Source organism: Sminthopsis crassicaudata, chromosome 2, assembly GCF_048593235.1.
Source record: "Sminthopsis crassicaudata isolate SCR6 chromosome 2, ASM4859323v1, whole genome shotgun sequence".
Taxonomy (NCBI): domain Eukaryota; kingdom Metazoa; phylum Chordata; class Mammalia; order Dasyuromorphia; family Dasyuridae; genus Sminthopsis; species Sminthopsis crassicaudata.
In genome coordinates, this window is record NC_133618.1 from 234,890,216 (window position 1) to 234,908,947 (window position 18,732).

Here is an 18,732-nt window from a genome sequence, read left to right on the forward strand (position 1 = left end):
TATATATATTGCCTAATGCAGAAAGCTTGAATGCTGATATTTGTTTTCTCCAATAAAATACTTTCACTCTAGTGAGAGCTTTTATAATTTTTTTTTTACAGTGAAAGATAAGCTACCAGAGGAAGGATTCTCTAACAAGAACTTCTAGGAAGACTGGAAATGATTTTGGCAGAAATTAAATTTAGGCCAGCATTTTGTACTGTATACCATAATAATATTTAAGTGGATACTAGCCTTAAATATATTGTATCATAAAAAAATTAGAGAATGGAATGAAGCACCTTTTACAACTATTTTTTTTCCTTTTACAACTATTACAAGGAAGATAATTCTTTAAAATAGGTCAGAACGTAACAGCTGTTTATCTTTTAAAACAAATTCTTTCCCCCTTTGACCTTCCTCCACCCATTGAAAAGGCAAACAGTATAGCATCAATTATACATGTGAATTCATGCTAAACATATTTCCATATTAGCTACTTTTTAAAAATAAAAGAAAGAAATATATATATATATATATGTGTGTGTGTGTTTGTGTGTGTGTGTGTGTGTGTGTGGAGAGAGAGAGAGAGAGAGACAGAGAGAGAGAAAGAGAGACAGAGAGAGAGAGAGAAATACATACAAACATCCTCAAAGTTTATTGGTTCTCTCTGGAAGTGGATAACTTTTTTTTTTTTTTTTTTTTTTTTTTTTAAATGATGAGTCTTTCACAACTGTCTTGGATCATTGTATTTAAGTCTTTCACAGTTGATCATCATTATAATATAATGGTTATTATATACAATTATTTCCTGGCTCTGCCCATTTCACTCTATGTTAATTGATATAGTTCTCCCCATGTCCAACTCCTTAATGTCTCTGGGCTGGAAGCTCCTGAAGCTACTACTGCCCCTGTCATTGCCTCCAAGGCCCATTACTGGTAATGGTGTATGTAGATTGCATTCTGGATTGGTCACCACTCCAGTCACAGACTTCTCTTTTTGATGTCCTAAGTTGTCTTGGGCTTAAAAAAATGTCTCATTCTAGAATTTTGATATATTATCTTCAAATTGTTTGGGACAGTTTGACTGGGTTTGTTGCTTCTATACTACCATATTGGCTCTTCCCATAGAATTTAAAGTTAATAAATAATTTAAAAATAGATTGTAATTGATATTTTCTGCTTTCTATCACCTACATTTCTCCATGCTTCTCTTCACTTCCCTGACTAATACTCTCCTTTACAGAAAAAAGAGAAAAAAATAAATCCAATCAACTTGTCAAAAAATTTGACAATTTATGCAGTTACTTATTTATTTTCCCTTCCCCCATATCTTTAGAAGGACAAGAAGTGTCTTGTGATAACTCTTCTTTGGAACCAAGATTCAATATTGTAATTTAATAAAATTCAGTATTGTTTTGTGGTTCCTTCCATCTACATTATTGAAACTATTGTTCTCCTAACTTTACTCACTTCACTGTGGTATTTTCATACTTCTCCATATTTACCATGTCATTTCTTTTTTTCTCAATGGTATTTTATTTTTCCAGATACATGTAAAGATAGTTTTCAATATTCATGTTTGTAAGACTTTATGTTTCAGGTTTTTCTCCTTCCCTTCCTTACTTCCCTCTCCCCAAGAGAGCAAGCAATCTGATATAGGTTAAATATGTATAACCCTTTTTAAAAAAATTATTCATTTTATAATTGTAACATTTTTTACAACATTATCCCTTGTACTCCCTTCTGTTCCGAATTTTCCCCTCCTTCCCTCCACCCCCTCCCCTAGATGGCAGGCTTTCCCACACACATTAAATATGTTATAGTATATCCTAGGTACAATATATATGTGCAGAACCGAATTTTGTTGTTATTGTTGTTGTTGCAAAGGAAGAATTGGATTCGGAAGGTAAAAATAACCTGGGGAGTAAAACAAAAAATGCTCACAGTTTACACTCATTTCCCAGTGTTCCTTTTCTGGTTGTAGCTGATTCTGTCCATCATTGATCAATTGGAATTGGATTAGCTCTTCTCTGTTGAAGATATCCACTTCCATCAGCATACATCCTCATACAGTATCATTGTTGAAGTATATAATGATCTCCTAGTTCTGCTTGTTTCACTCAGTATCAGTTGATGTAACTCTCCAAACCTCTCTGTATTCATCCTGCTGGTCATTTCTTACAGAACATAATATTCCATAATATTCATATACCATAATTTACCCAACCATTCACCAATTGATGGGCATATGTTCATTTTCCAGTTTCTAGCCACTAATGTATAACCCTTTTAAACACATTTCCATATTTGTCATGCTGTACAAGAAAAATCAGACCAAAAGAGAAAAAAAACCACGAGAAAAATAAACAAACCCTCCAAAAAGTGAAAATACTATGTTTTGATCCACATTCAGTGTCCATCTCTCTCTCTCTCTGAATGTGGATGGTATTTCCATAGGGAGAAAATTCTTAACCAAATAAGAGAGAATTATCATAAAAAATAAGTGGTAATTTTGATTACATGAAATTCAAAAGCTTATAGGAAAAAAAGAAATTATTATTCCTCCACATTGTATTATTTTATACTTTCCCTCTCTTTATTTTTTGTTTCTTCTATAAAAGAGAAGAGGATAGTGAGAGAGGAGTGTTCTTAGCACCAATGCTTTAGGTTTGATGCAGTCTGCTTCTGCTCCTCTAAAGCTGTTCTCTTTATTTAGTCCAACAACAGGTTCTTATTCCTGGAAATCTACTCTTTTTAGTGTTTATTTTGATTAGAACTGATCCCTCCCTTAATCTACTCTTCCTTATTCTCCTGAGAACTTTTTTTTCCAACAGGAAAATTATTCACGAGCAAGATGAACAAGAGTAGACAAAGGATGCACTATGGCTATTCTAACCAAGCCAAAGGAAAACCAGATTTAATACAACCCTTTCCCCAGCCCTCTGCACCCCATCCACCAGACAGCTTCCATCTTTAAATAGCTGGTACTTAGATAACTAAGCATCCCACCAATAAAGTAAGGACTGACACACAGAAGGCTGTGGGTCAGTCTGGTTAGCTTTTTTGTGGGGTGGGGTGGGATGCAGGAACTGGGAAAGAAACTAAATGGATTGAATGCCTTTGAGGCTGCAGAAGAGTCAGGCAATGGATCTTCCAAAACGTTTATAAGTGATCAGACCAGGCTGTACCAAAGAAACTGCTCTCTCCACCATTGACAATATTATCTCTGCAAAAGAGTTCAGTGCCCATCACTAGGCACCTCTCAACAGCTGTGGGAGAACTCTGGGCTGAGGGTTACTCCCAAGCATTTTCCAAAGCATTTAACAGTAATGACTGATGAAGGGATCAGGAAACAGCAGGTGAGAGAGAGGTTGGAGGAAGCCTGAATAATTGACATGCTTGCTCTTGTGGAAGAGATTGCAAGGGATGGAAATAAGCCTTTGGAGAAAAAGGGCTGGAGAAGAGGAGGAAGATGAAGGAGAAGAAAAGGGTCAGGGGCAAGACCAAGAGTGGAGAATATATTTGTTTGCATGTGTTTGTTTATATCTTATTTAGGGTTTTTTTTTTTCCAAGTGATAACTTTGTATTTTCAAAATATATGCAAAGATAGTTTTCTTTTTTATTATTATTATAGCTTTTTATTTATAAGATATATGCATGGGTAATTTTACAGCATTGACAATTGCCAAGTCTTTTGTTCCAATTTTTCCCCTCCTTCCCCCCACTCCCTTCCCCCATATCTCAGGTTGACCAATACTATATTTACCTTTTTTTGACCAAAGTTTAGCATTTTCTCTATCCTTCCCCCCCCCCCCCAGGCTGGGGTTAAGTGACTTGCCCAGGGTCACACAGCTAGGAAGTGTTAAGTGTCTTGAGATCACATTTGAACTCAGGTCCTCCTGAATTCAGGGCTGGTGCTTTTTTTTTTTTTTTAAGATTAAAAGAGTTGCTTCTTCCCTTCTCTGTATATTCCCAGTTACTTGCTTGACAATACTCAAATCTAACAGACCATTTTTGTTTTGAATTGTTGTCCTATATTTGAATTCAGGTCACTGAATTTCATGCCCAGATTCATCTTGGAAAGAGTGAAGAATAAAATAAAAATGTGATACTCTCTTCCAACATGCCTTATTTGAACACAACACCAGAATTCCTTTACGATATATTCAGAATTAAAGTTAATATAAAGAAGGAAGATCTGACAGGAATCAGATTCACCTTTCATGCTAAGTTTTTTCAAATTTATCCTAATTCTGTATTGACCCTACTTTACTTTGCATGGCAGAACTAAGCCATCAACATTACAGTCTCCCAAAATAGCTTCACCCCAGGCTCTTTAGCATCCCTTAGGTGTGGTAGCAGAAGAAAGGAGATATCTGGGAAATTTTCAGTGATATCACAAGTGAGATTCCGGAAATGCTTCCAAACAAAGCAGAAAATCCATCTATAAAGAGATGTCCTCCACCCCTGCAAGAGCCTGCCAGTAAAAAGTGTGTTAACCTTTAGTTTATTTGTTCACCTTCACTTGAAACTGTGATAGTCTCATTCTTATTTTTTGAAATTCAACTTTCTTTAATAAATTGATGATATCAACTGGGAAAAAATACATCTTTTCAGAAGCTACAAAGTATATAAAATCTGCTTCTCCTAATTTTTTTTACGATATGACCTTAAATAATCAAGTCAAATATACAGTTTGAATTTACTGGGATAGAAGGTATAATTAATCTAAATTCTTCCAGACTGCTTTTCAGTTTTCCCAACAGTTCTTATAAAATAGACTTTTTTCCCCAGTGATTTGTTTGGGGATTTATTAAAAACTGGGTTATTGAGTCTCATTAATTCTATTCTCCTTAGTCTAGTCTGTTCCATGGATACCAAATAATTGATTTTTGCTACTTGTAATATAGTTTGAAATTTAGAAGTGCTATTATCTCATTCCTAATTTTTTTTTTTTTAATGATTTCACTTTTTTGTTCCTCTGAATGAATCTGCAGTCACTTTTCATTGGACCTTATATCTTACATCATTCCCTACTCTTATCCATCCTCTCCTCAATTTCCAAAGTGATTTTCATTAAGTATAGGTCTGACCATGCCCTGCTGCTACTTGATAAGCTGCAATGACTCACTATTATCTTTGATTTGATATGATTTGACTTGATTGTGCCTTATTGCTCCATGTTTCAAACTCCCATTGCACCATTGATGCCTTCACCCCTGTAATCCATAGAAGTAAATGGTTGTATAGCCCTCCCACCAGGAAATTGAGTCCATGTTTTTACAAAGTCTAACTCTCTGCTCTGTCTGACCTCTTTATCTCTTTCCCTCTTAAGCTCTCCAAACTCCTAGCATCTCAAATGTATAAACTAGCTATTAATTTTATGATGGATATATATTATGGGTACAACATGGATACAAGTACCCATAACAAAGCAAATTCACTCACTGAGTAAGAATTAACCATGTCCAGGAAAAGGTAGAGAAGGTAAAACTTCTTTTGGAATATAACTGAGCATATATTCTCCCCTTAGTTAAAAAATATTCAGGTTCTGCAAATTATACAAGGGTGCCTTTGTGCTCACCAGTCAATAGCCCCAACTTTGCATATCCTTCTAAAGACCCCAGAAAATTCCATATTTTTAAACTGTTCACCCAATATACCAATGGTGTTATCTTCCCTACTTAATACTTTCCCTATTATCTTATATTCCCTCAAAGATCTCCCAGTGGTTTATAACTCCCAGTTAATAGATATCCCTAAAACATAACTGTTCAGTAATTCTTTTCTTTTCTTTCTTTTTTTTTTATTTTAATAGTTTCTATTTACCAGATATATGCATGGGCAATTTTACAATGTTGACAATTGCCAAACCTTTTGTTCTAATTTTTCCCCTCCTTCGCCCCTCCCCCCCCCCCAGGATGGCAGGTTGACCAATACATGTTAAATATGTTAAAGTATAAATTAAATACAATATATTTACAGTAATTCTTTCTTAATGCTTTATTTCCTTTTATTCCCATACCAGAAGTGGTGTATATGTGTGGGAGGCAGGGGGAGGAGAGGGGAGCAAGAGGAGAACTCATTAGCATTTGCTCCCCCTAACATCTGATTGAATTCTTTGGATGATATTTACTTAAAGATGGGGGCAGGGGCAAAGGGTAAGGGAGTAGTAACAAGAAAGAATCAAGTAAAATAAATCATGTGTGGCAGTTTTACTCTTCAGCTAGTAGCCATCAAGTGATGAGAGACTTACCCTCTAGGATTTTATAAACCTGCTTATGATTGGAAAAATATAACAATAATAAAAAAAAGTCCTTGAGGATGTAGTGTGCATTAGCAGATAAAATTATAGGACTTGGAATCAGAGACCTGCATCCCTTCTCATTACTAGCTATGTGAGCCTGAGTAAGTCACTAACTCTTAGCCCCATGTTCCTCCTCATTAATGTAGAAGTAATAAGATTTACTTCACCAAGTTGTTGTGACACTCAAAGTAGGTGTTAAGCTATCCGTAAGCAGTTTCCCAAAAGTCTTAGAGCAGGATTGAGCTAGTAAAGCACTAAGACATTACTAATAAAGCTTAAAACTGCACCAAGAGTTTTGGGACACCTTGTATGTCTCAATCTGTACTATAAACTCTAGGGTACATAACAGGCAAAAAATACAGACCTTTTCTTTCCTGGGCTCACAGTCTATTTAGGAGACCAGATACATATGGAAAAGAAATAAACAATGCTGGACTGTACATCCTTATGGCCCAATTATTGGTATAGAAACTTGGTTCTTGCTAGGGGACTTTGGGGCCTTAATGTATTCATCTGTAAAATGGGGATAACAATATTTAGACTATCTCACAAGGGTACTGATTAAAGCACTTTGTAAACCTCCAATCAGGGCAGTCAGGTAGCACAGTAGATAGAGCATTGGCCCTGAGTTCAAATGTAATCCTGGTCAAGTCACTTAACCTTGCTGGACTCGGTTTCCTCATCTGTAAAATAAGCTGGAAGAGGAATGGCAAACTGCTCCAATCTGTCAAGAAAACCCCAAATGGGATCACAAAGAGTCAGATATGATTGGTTAACTAAGCAACCACAGACCCTTAAAGTACCTTGGAAATGGGGGCTAACAATAAGGGTGCTAAGAATAATCATCCATCTCATTAGTAACAATAATGATGGCTATGGGAAATGAGAGAGAGAAGAAATCATGAGCGCTAGGGGGGATGGGAATGTGTCAGCACCGGAGAGAAGGAGGGTTCCTGGCTGCCTCCATCTGCCTTCCAGATTTCTGGGCTCGGACTGTCTCCTGGGGTGACAAAGGGACCACGCTTTATCAGGGAGCTGACAATCACGTTCTGTGCAGGTGCACCCAGACATAACCACTATGTGTACACATCTGTCCATCTGCAAATGGAGGTAGGCCCTTAGCCAGCCATCTCTGGCTTCTTTTCTTGAACATTGGTTTTAAAGCCACATTTTTAGGGAAGGTTCTCCGAAAATCTAACAAGCATCCATCAATCCCCTCTTGGGAGAGGTGGGGGAGAAATATGGGGAAAAACCAAATGAGTAAATGTTGCATTTAGTAAAGAAGCTGAGCCTCAGTGCAGGGAGTGAAATGCTGGGGGTGGGGGCAGTGGTAAATGTCGAGGGAGGAATAATGGGGTAGTCATAGAAGAATGAGACATTAGATCCTAAAGTGGGGATGGGCTTGAGATGAAAAAAAAAAAAAAAAACCAATATATATATATATATGTATGTATTAGAGAGAGAGAATTCTTAAATTGTCAACTAAAAAATTAGTTGAAACAATAATTTTTCCTCCTGAGGCAATCGGTGTTAAGTGACTTGCCCAGAGTCACACAGCTAGGAAGTGTTAAGTTCGTGAGGTCAAATTTGAACTCAGGGCCTCCTGACTTCAGGGCTGGTGCTCTATCCACTGCACTACCTAGCTGCCCCTGAAAACAATAATTTAAGCAAAGTAACAGGATATAAAATAAACTCATACAAATCATTAGTATTTCTATATTATACCAAAAAAACCCAGTAAGAAGAAATAGCAAGAGATACCCTATTTAAAATAATTGTAAATAGCATAAATAACCTAGATGTATACCTGCCAAGACAATTACATAAATTATTTGATCATAATTATTAAACACTTTTTACACAAAGTCAGATTTAAATAATTGAATATTAATTCTTCATAGATAGGCAGAGCCAATATAATAAAATAGTCTATTGATTAGAGAAATACAAATGAAAACAACTGAGATATCACCTCATATCCATCAAATTGGCTAAAATACTAGGGGGAAATGAAAAATATTGCAGGGGATGTGGAGAAATGGGACATTAATACAATGTTGGTGGAACTGTGAACTGATCCAACCATTTTGAAAAGTAATCTGGAATTATGCTTCAAGAGTTATAAAACTGTGTATATCCTTTGATCTGAGCAATACCACTTTTAGGTCTGTTTTTCAACGTGAGGGGGGCTGAGAGGTAGAAGGAAAAGAACTTACATGTTCTAAAGAATTTATAGTAGCTCTATGTGGTGACAGAACTGGAAATTGAGGGGATGCTCATCAACTGGAAAATAGATAAACAAGTTGTGGAATATGATTGTGATGGAGTATTGCTGTGCTGTAAGAAATGATGAGCAAGTTGATTTTAGAAATCAACTACAAAGCATCTATGAAGGAAGATGCTATTTACCTCCGGAGAAAGAACTGATGAATAGAAGTATGCATGACACGGTTTTCCTTATATATGTATGTATATATGATATAAATACACATATACCTACAGACATACAGACATATGTCAAATGGTGGCCTTCTCTAGTGTGGAGTGCAAGGGGAAGGAAGGAAGGAGACAGTTTGTAACTTAAAATGTAACAAACAAATAAGATCTAATTTTTAAAAATATTTTTTTAAATGCTAGAATTAGAACTTTAGCTGTTAGCTCATTTTCTTCTTAAGCACAGAGAGGGGAGCAATTTGCCAAAGGTCACCAAGTAATTTAATGACAGAGACAGAAATGAAACCAGAATCTTATTCACTCCTCCCTGATTATTTGTTCTGCTGGAAAAATCCTTGGACAGGTGATTATAGTCCTTCCTGAGACTGAGCCTCTCCCCCAGAGATTCCAGATTCCTAGGTTTAATTAATCATCGTTCTTGAGAGAATGCTTCAGAGCCCCTGAAATCAATGGAAACTTTCCCTCCTTCTCCTCAATCACCCAGTCTTCTTCCTTGTTCCAAGTCTTTAAGGGGAGGAATATTTTTCCCCCCTTAAACTCATCTAATTTTTTTTTTTTTTTGGTTTAAGTTGCTATGATTTTAAAGGCAATGCTGAGTTCTTTGGATAAAGATGCTGATGAGTGTGGGGAATCCATTCTGTCAATACTATATTGTCAGAGACTCAGTTGTAGTGTCCAAAAAATGCCCAAAACCAATTCAAAAGAATACTTGCCTGTTAAAAAAAATTACCAGTGGGATGATGTACTTCATTCTCTCTTTTGTACTGTGAGATTCTTGAGCACCTGTCTCTTTCATCTTTTTATTCTTTTCCTTCTCTCTTTTCCTCTTCTAGAAGGATAAGACTTGGCTTAATAAAAGTCTGTTGAATAATTGCACATGTAAAACCTAAATCCAATTGCTTACCATCTCATGGAGAGAGATGGAGAAATAGGGAGGGATGAAATTTGGAACTAAAAACCTAACCCCCCCTAAAACAGTGAATGTTAAAAATTATTCTTACATATAATTGGGGAAAGATAAACTAGTATTTAAAAAAAAAAAGATAAGCTGGGGGGAGGTGAGAGAGTGACAATGCAGATTTGAAAATAAAATTAAATTAAAAAAAATAACTTTGTTAAATTTAATTTGAAATCAACCACTCAGGACTCTAGGTTGTCTTTTACTGGTCTTAGCTATTCTTCATATGGCACCCAATGGGGCTCAATGGCCATGAACATCATGAAGCTTCAATGGCTCCCATTATCTAGAACAAAGTCCAACGTCCTATGTTAGACTTTAGCATTCCAATTCTCTCTTTCCAGAACTATTTCATGGTTTCTCCATGGGCAATCTTTATTCCAACCAATATGTTCTATTCCCCACTCCCCAAATAAAACATCAATTTTTTTCTTCCTCTAGACCTCTGCTGATTCTTAATTGATCTGTAAATCTATGTTTTTGCCTCTAGCATAACTCCCTTCTTGGATCCTCTCTGCCTCTCCAAATCCACTCTATTATTCAAGTCCGTATCTTCCAGAGAGCTGTGCAAATTCAATAAGATTTAATTGCAATACAGTCTGTAATCTTAGCAGACCACATGGCACTATAGTAATTTTTTATTTCCCCTCTATCCTCTACTTATTTCCCCTACTATTAGATATCCTTTGATATACACTATCCAAGATATTGGGAGTAAGAATGTGCAGTAATGGAAAGTATATTAAACTAGGAGTCAAAATAAATGGATTCTTCCAGGAGATCATAGTACATGGCAACATCAGTATTATACGACAATCAATTCTGATGAACATGACTCTTTCCAACAATGATTGAGGCCAGTTCCAATGATCTTGTGATGAAGAGAGCTGTCTGCATCCAGAGACTGTGGGAACTGAGTGTGGATCACAACATAGCATTCTCACTCTTGTTGTTATTACTCACTTGCATTTTGTTTTCTTACTCATTTTCTTTCCTTTTTGATCTAATTTTTCTTGTGCAACAAGAGAATTGGGTAAATATGTTTACACATATTGGAACATATATTTTCACATATATAACATATATTGGATTATTTGCTATCTAGGGAAGGGGAGGAGGAGAGGAAAATCTGAAACACAAGGCTATGCAAGGGTTATTGTTGAAAAATTATCCGTGCGAATGTTTTAAAAATAAAAAGTTTTTTTTTTTTTTAAAAGAAATGGATTCTTGTTCATAGATAGGCAGAGCCAATATAAAATTACTCTATTGATTAGAGAAATGCAAATTAGAACAGCTTTGAGATATCATCTTAGCTTTGCCACTAAGTCATCGTGTGACTTTACAAGGTCTCGGTTTTCTTCTTTGTAAGGTGAGGGAATTGATCCCGATCATTTCTAAATCTTGATAACTCTTGATGTTTTAGGGTTTATCCATTTCTGCCTATCCTAAGAAGAGCATGTAATGGGGATTAAGCGAATGTTTGCTGAATATCCAAGAGACTAGCTTGGGCTTCTCGGTTCTTCCTGGATGGGGAGTGCTGGTATTTGGGCACCTGTACTTTCTAATGAGGGAGCAGCCTCCGTAGGGCATTGAGCTTGGTTGCCAAGGTCATGACTTGCCCAGTAACAAAAACCATACCCATGAAGATGTTTTATCGGGGGTCTGCAGGATTACGTCTGATCTTCCCTTTGTCACACTGTCAGACCAGCTTGGCCATGGGATTTGGATTTAGAACATGCCTTTGGAAACGACTGGTAACTCTTGTTTATTAAAGAAAAGGGCTCCTCTTTATCTTTCTTCCCTTTTCCCTTTCCTGTTTCTTTTAAAGCCCTTCCTCCACTCCTCTGAGTTCACTTCTCTTCCATATGGGTTACTGCCATTATCAGGATCATTGATGAAAGATTTGAGTGGTGTGGAAGTAACTCTGGGTTCTTGAGAGGAGAGCAAACTTCAGAAGGACTTAGTGAGCTTGAGAGACTTGTGATGCAGAACAGCCCGCGGGCGGCTTTACATCATGATTATAAATCACATCTCTACAGGGCTGTGAAGTTTATAAATCACTCTCTCCATAACAACTCTGGGAGGTAGGCAGTATGGATGTTATCATCACTCTACAGATGTGGAAACTGAGGCTGAAGGAGACAAATAACTTGTTCAAGAATACATAGCGAGTTAAGTATTGTAACTCTGGAGGTGAGCTGTTCAGACCCCAAAAGTGGTGCTCCTTCCTCCTTCCACCGCACTGGTTATTCCTTGAGGGACTACTAAAGAAGCACTGAGTGTCCTGAGTTCAAGTTCTGACTCAGCCACTTACTAGCTGTATTATATTGGGCAAATAACTTAATCTCCTTGGGCTTCATCCACAAAATAGGGACAAACAGTATCTGTGCCGCCTACCCCACAATGGGGTTGTGAGTACGGCACTTTGAGAACTGTGTAAGTGCTAAAGAAATGTCTTATTCCATTCCGGTCTGTGTGATGTAAGAAATGCTCAGATTAATCAAAGACAGTAGGGTGGTGCCTTAGCGCAGAGCGCAGAACCTGGAATCAAGAAGCCTCATCTTCCTGAGTCTAAAAGTGGTCACTTCCTGACTGTGTGGCCTTAGATCAGTCACTTAACTCCATTTGCCTCAGTTTCCCAATCTGTAAAATGATCTGGAGAAGGAAATGGCAGACCGCTCCAGTGTCTCTGCCAGGAAAGCCCCCAAGTGGTCCCCGTCAGACATGCCTGAATTGACAATATTTGGCTTAACAGGTTAAAAGTAGGAGGGACCTCAAGGCTCAGAATGTCTAGGCTGGGAGGGACCGCAGGAGACAGAGCTCATCTAGTCCTGTCCGTCTTGTTTTACAGAAGGGGAAACTGAGATCTGGACAGAGATGGCAAAATGTCCGGGGGAGAGGAAGGGACTGAACTCAGGGTCCTTGAAAGGAACTACTCTGGGGCTTTATGAAGCTGAGTGAGAAGAGGTCTTTGTGACTGGGAGAGGGTCAGAGAAGCTAGGAGGGTGCTGAGCAGCAATGAGAGGGAAAGGGCAGGCTGAGCCTTCTGGCCTGAATTATCTGCTAAGACAAATAATCAAATTCCAGGGACCACACGGTTCTGGCGCCAGAAGACCAGGAGGGGGGCAGGGCCAGGCAGGCCCTGCTTTAGCAGGTGGCGGCCCAGGCCTGACCCAAGCAGGATGCCCTCCCCCCTGCCCCCCAACGCGCACCACCATCTCAGAGGAAGCCCACCTCCCTGCCTGGACCGTGGGAAGTTTTTCTGTGGCCACCCCAGGTGAGGGCTTCATCAACCCCCAAACTGTTTATAGGAATACTTACAAGCTACAGGGCCTGCTCATTGAGGCTCAGCTGGAGGCCCAGGTCCAACAGCTGGGAAACATCTGGCAGCTTAACCCACCCGCAGCCGCCAGAGCTGCGAGTGCCTCAGGATCTCAGCTTCTGGGCGGTGGGGGTGGGGTGCGGGGCAGGAAATGCAGCTTGGCAGCTCTCTGGGCTGAGGTTCCCCTGCCCCCCGCGGCTGCTCGGGTTTCTGGGCGCCACAGATCTTTCCGTGTTGAGGGGGCCTTGACATCATAACCCAAACCGTCCTTTGGAATCACCCCTTGCCCATGCCGACGCTGTTGTGGCCAGCACAGATTCTTTAGGGTTTCTGGTCAGGCAGGAAGGGGCTGGGGCAGGAGAGAGTGGGGGAGGAGAGGACAGGGAGAATTTTTGTAGCTGCGTTCTCTGCTCTCCATTTGCTGCCTTCCCCTAAAAAAGTGTTAATGGGTTCAGGATCTTGGGACACATTTCAGTGAGAAGCAAATAACTGATAAATAATACACTTTAAATAAATAGAATACTTATAAATAAAAAAATAACTAATAAAGGATGAGTCATTCACATTTATATAGCATTTAACTGTTACAAAGTTTTAGGATTCTATTTGATCCTTGCAACACCCCAGTGAAACAGTGCAAATCCCATTATCCCTGTTTTACAGATGGAGCAATAGATGTTTTGAACAGGAAAAGGACACACAGCTTGGGAGAGTTTGGCCAAGAGCTAAAGCCAGACCTTCTGTGTGCAGTCTTCTTCCCATCTCATCCAACAATTCCTGCAATGTATTATCTCCTGTGCAAGGGCCTGAGCAGCTCTAGAGAGGGACAATCCATCACGGGTATGGCTGCTTCCTGTCAGAGAACTGTCGTGGACACTCAGAGCGACAGGGGGCTTAACGGTGGTGAAGTGGAAAGAGGGCTGGTGGATAAATCCCTGAACCAGGAACTCGGCCCATAAGGTCTCTTCTAGCTCTAACTTTGTGATAAGTATCAGCGAGAGAGCGTGGTTGGGGTTTGGAAGAAGGAATCAACACCGGAATCTGCAATGGCTAAGAAAGGCTGTCCAGTGGAGGGAGAACGGGTTGAACCAAATTTCTCTGGACTCCATTTGTAGCATCCTGGGACCTAGACTGGGCACAGAACTCTGCTTCCTTGCAAAGACAAACCAAGGGGGTCTGAGTTTGGGAAGTTGGAAGGTCGGAATCCTAGCTCTGTCAGTATTCTCATTTTAGAGAACCCCACAGGGACAGGAAGCTCACTGGGCAGTGAGTGCACTGGCTGGAAATCCAGGGCTTCTGTCACTGTACCAAGCAGGTGTTTGTACCTGCCAGCATAGGTATCCTCCATCTCGAGAACCTGGCTGTTTGTATAGCTGGGGTGGATGACTGAAGAACTGTGCAGCTCCTGCTGATAAGCAAGGATTGCCAGGAATCAGTGAAATGGGGCTTTGTTGGGGTCTTGGGCCTATAGAAAGGCCCATAACCTCCTAGCCACCGACTGTGTATTTGCTTCCCATCCCCAAGGGAAACTCCACATTTGGCACCTCACACTCAAACCAGAAAGTTCCAGATTTTCCCTCACTGGGGTTTGGGAGGGAGGCTGGCTGCCGAGTAGTTTCCCCAAGAAATGGAAAAGCCAAGACAGCCTGAACTCACAGTGGCAAGTTGTCATCCTCCAAACATGGGGACTACTGAACAAGACACTTTCCAACCATAAACAGAGTTGGAAAATTGTTCCCAGATTTCCTAGGGCTCTGAGCAAAGGAGGAGAAATTAGGGGAGGAGAAAGGCTGGGTCTTGTAGTTAAATCACTGAACAAGAAACAAGGATGTCCCAGCAGCCTGGTGCTTGGTATTCTTGATAAAAAAAAAAAAGACCCCTTTCTATGGCACTCTACAGGTAACAAAATGCTCCCTTTACAATGGCCCTGGGGGAGATATAGGGCCTTCATTTCAAATTCCTCACAACATAACACTTTCCTGCTTCTCATTTTTTTTTAATAAAGCTTTTTATTTACAAAACATATGCATGGGTAATTTTTCAACATTGACCCTTGCAAAACCTTCTGTTCCAAATTTTTCTCTTTCCCTCCCGAAAATGGCAGGTAGTCTAATACATGTTAAATATGTTAAAATTTATGTTTAATCCAATATATGTATACATATTTATTTACACAAGAAAAATCAATCTAGAAAGAAAAAAAAAAAAAAAACTTGAGAAGGAAAACAAAATGCACCTGCTTCTCATTTTTACTCTTTACTCTCATACACACCCTCTAGGGTTTCCCAGAGCTAGACACACTCCATCTTTGAGTTCTGTGCCACTGACTGTCCCCCACATTTAGAATACCCTTCCTCCTCTCCCTGCTTCTTGCAATGTCTAGCCTCCTGTAGGAACTGGCTCCTTGCCCCCTTCTCTATCAGGCCTTGCCTCCCCCTCCAAAGCTACAATGTATCTGCTTTGTGTTTTGTACCTACTCAGAAGTCCATCTAGTCCGTCCCATTAGAATTTAAGCACCTTGTAAATAAGAATTGTTCTACTTCTGACTTTACATACCCAGTCCCTAGCATACAGTAAGTGCTCTATTAATGCTGTGCAGCTAGCTGGCATAGTATACAGGATGCTGGACGTGGAGTCAGGAAGACCTGAATTCAGATCATACCACAAATACTATGTGTCTCCTGCTTAATTATTTAGCTTCTCTGTATCTTATCTGCCTCATCTGTAAAAGGAGGGGGATCCCTTCCTGCTCAAAATCTGTGTACATTATTCTTATTTTAAAATGGGGGAAGCTAAGAGTTGAAGAGGGAAAATGACTCTCATTATCAGATCTGGGGCTCAACCCAGGATTTCTTGCACTAGATTTTAGTGTCTCATGAGCTTCCCAGAACCCAGTTTCCCAATATGGGCTAGTTCTTCAGCCAGGAGCTTTAAGGGGACAGTGTTCAGGGAAAGATGACTCTTTCTCTCTCTTCCTTCTCTTTCCTTTTGTTGACAAGGGAGCAGATGCATATACAAGCCTAAGAATGGAAAATTTCCTAGGCTGGAACCTTAACACAAATGAGTCCCCTTTCTGGGAGACCCAGCTATCTCCAATGCTCAAGATTTCTTGGGAGGGCAGAGTAAGAGAATGGATCAGATGTGGCAGCGATAGCTTGTCAGCCAGTGTGGGGATGTCGCCTGACAGGAGAGAGAGAGTGGACCTAGACAGAGAAGCCAAGTGACCCCCACAAAGGCCAGGTGCTTCCGTGGTAAGAAGGAAGGATGAGCTGCAGAGTCAATGGGTCATTTTTCATGTTAGTCCGGATTCTTGCCACAGCTCACTGGCTCCCTCTCCTGAGGGTCTGGCCCAACAGCTGGAAAGATCCAGAGAGGAGGACCTTAGGCAAAGGAGTCCTTGCACACCTGAAGCTGACTCCAGGGGTAGGGTAGGAGAGGGGTTGGCAGGCTCCCTCTTCATTCCCTCAGGACTTACCTACATCTGCTTGAGTAAAAAAATGGGAAATTAAATCAATCCCATGGGATAGCAGAAAGGTCTGAACAAACTATCCCCTTGTCTAAAATAGGGGAAGATGTTGGAATAATTAAACTAATGGAGACTTCCGGAGATTCTAGTTTGGGTTCTGCCATTAGCTTGTGGCTTGGATTTGGGAGAATTGTTTCCTCATCATAAAATTAGGGGGAGGGGGCAGCTAGGTGGCGCAGTGGATAGAGCACCAGCCTTGAATTCAGGAGGTCCTGAATTCAAATCTGATCTCAGACACTTAGCAGTTCCTAGCTGTGTGACCCTGGGCAAGTCACTTAACCCCAGCCTCAGAAAAAGAAAAAAAAAAAATTAGGGGGTTTGGATTAGATGAGTTCTAAACTTGGGATCTGCACACTTGCCTTTAAATTTATTTTGATAAATATACTTTGATAAAATTGGTTTCCTTTCTAATTTGTGTTTCAATTTATACATTTGAAAACATTATTTGGTGAAGGTGAGAGGTTCCAAAGGGATATAAAAAAGATTAAGAACCTGGACTGGTATAGATCCATTCTTGCTTTAACATTTCATGCTCTAAGGTCTCTTCTAGCTTTCTATAGTTCTACTTCTTGGTCTGTGTTGTTCCCAGGGATGGGCCTTTTTGGGTTGAAAAAAAAAAAGGTATTTCTCCGACATATACTGAAATGAACTCCCAGAAATACGATGAGTGGGAGGCACAGAGAGAACATCTTTTTTCCCTTCATATCTTTCTTTGACATAACCTTTCTATAGCTGATCAAGGGCTCAGGCTTCTATCCTTGGGGCAACATGGAAAGGAAAATCAATTTATTCTGCTGGGAGATGATTCTGATGTGGGCACACTACATAAGAAGGCATCTTCCAGGCTGTGTAAAAGTTACCGAGTTATGCAGGAAAAATAAAGTTTTTCTCCTCCCCCTGCATTATCCTACAGTTTTACAATACCCTGACCTGAACAGTTAATCTCTTCTTCCCCCCTTTCCCTTCAATCTTTATCAGGATAGAAACAACTGAGATTACATATTAGGCTCTCCTTGCCCAACCCTCAAATACCTGTTTGTTTTTCTGAAGGAACAATAAGAAAACAAAACAGGAGACCTATCTGAGAATACCAACAGATGCATCTTGCTGAACATTACCATTAACTGAAGAATTGGAAAGGAAGCTGAGGAAAGACCAACACCCAGAAATGCTACCCTGCTCCCTCACCCCCACCCCTCCCATTATCTCTATACACTTTATGGTTTTCAGAGTACTTTTATTCATGAAATCTGGGTTCCAATAGCTGACAGAAACATCTCTAAACCCATTTCCTCTCTAAATTGAGAGGGATTCAAATTGGATCCAAAGTTCTAAAGTTTTTTTTGGGGGGGTCATAATCCCTTTTGGAAGTCCAGCAAAATCTATGGAGTGCTTCCCAAAACCATCTTTTTAAATTAATAAAAATAAGATACACAGAACTAAAAAGGAAAGAAATTTTCTTGGAAGTTTTAAAATTTTTCCAACTTTATGGATCCCAAAAAACCTAGAATTTTGTCAGCTGCTTGTTCTAAGGATCCCTGATTATATTGAAGTCATACAGAAACAGCTCAATGCATGGGCAGGAGCACTGGATTAAGAGTCAAGGCTTGATTTATGGCTCTGCCACTTTCTACAACTGTGTGTGAATCATAACCACCTGGGGCCTCAAATTTTTTTTTTTACCTGCAAAATTAGGAGATTAAAACTAGATGAATCCTTAAGGTATCTTCTAACTAACTGTAAATCGTGGAACTTCTAGCAACATTTTCAAGTTCCATTAATGCCTTTTGTCTTTTAGTCATTTAGCTATTATTAATCACAGCCAATGCAAATGAAAAGCCATTTCTCTGATCTTATAATCATGGACCTACCAACTGTAGAATTATAGGACTTAGAAACAAAACATTTGATATCATCTAGTCACTTTACAGATGAGAAAATTGGGATAGAGAGAGGTTGGTTTAATGACTAAAAGGTCACATAAGTACTATGGTGTAGAGGCAAGATTTGAACCCAGGCTTTCCAAGTGCAAATTTAGTGCTCTCTGACATGCTGCCAGAAAGGCTATAATAGAACCTTAAGAACTGGATGTGGACCCTGAAGGAAACATCCAGAGAGGTTAGATGTGACTTGCTTGACTTTGATCTGGTGGATCATATTTTCTCTCAATGTGGTTCATGAGT

General features: G+C 39.6%; 1 pseudogene; it reads left to right on the forward strand.

The window, feature by feature from the left end:
- Positions 1-836: 836 nt before the first annotated feature.
- Positions 837-13,280, forward strand: LOC141552731 (methyl-CpG-binding domain protein 3-like; annotated as a pseudogene).
- The last annotated feature ends 5,452 nt before the right edge of the window (positions 13,281-18,732 follow it).